Raw genomic sequence first — 664 nt, forward strand, 5'->3', positions numbered from 1 at the left:
GAGAAAGACAAATACTGTACGATATCACTTATATGTAGAACCTAAAATATAAAACAAACTAGTGAGTATAACCAAAAAGAAACAGACTCACAGATACAGAGAACAAACTAGTGGTTACCAGTAGGGAGAAGGAAGTGGGAAGGGGAAAAATAAGCGTAGGGGATTAAGAGGTACAAACTACTATGTATAAAATAAATAGGCTACAAGGATATACTGTACAATGCAGGAATATAGCCAATATTTTAGAATAACTATAAATGAAGTATAACCTTTAAAAATTGTGAATCACATACTTACCTGGCAGGGGAGATAGCATGATCACGAAGGTGGTTTTCCCAGGGTAAGGCTTATCTATTGCACTCTGGATGTGCTGACCCCTGCGATTTCCCCAAATGTGGGAAACTCGACTGCATAATTTGTGGTAGTGGGGGATGGCACTCGTGTTTTCCCCTGGTCTTTGTAGGTTTTGAAAAACAGACGTCTGGGACTTCCCTGGTGGTCCAGTGGTTAAGACTCTGCGCTTCCACTGCAGAGGTCACGGGTTCCATCTTTGGTCCGGTAACGAAGATGCCACATGCCGTGTGGCATGGCCAAAAACAAAAAACAAAAAAAAACCGTGAATCACTGCACTGTATACCTGAAACTTAAATGAAATCAACTGTAC

At 41.0% G+C, this 664-nt stretch overlaps 1 non-coding gene across 1 annotated transcript; it reads left to right on the forward strand.

Annotated features, from left to right (window-relative positions):
• Positions 1-289: 289 nt before the first annotated feature.
• LOC132512376 (U1 spliceosomal RNA) lies at positions 290-453 on the forward strand. The gene has a single exon (XR_009538107.1). It is a non-coding gene; the product is annotated as a U1 spliceosomal RNA (small nuclear RNA).
• The last annotated feature ends 211 nt before the right edge of the window (positions 454-664 follow it).

The sequence above is a fragment of the Lagenorhynchus albirostris genome, chromosome 20, assembly GCF_949774975.1.
Source record: "Lagenorhynchus albirostris chromosome 20, mLagAlb1.1, whole genome shotgun sequence".
Taxonomy (NCBI): Eukaryota; Metazoa; Chordata; class Mammalia; order Artiodactyla; family Delphinidae; genus Lagenorhynchus; species Lagenorhynchus albirostris.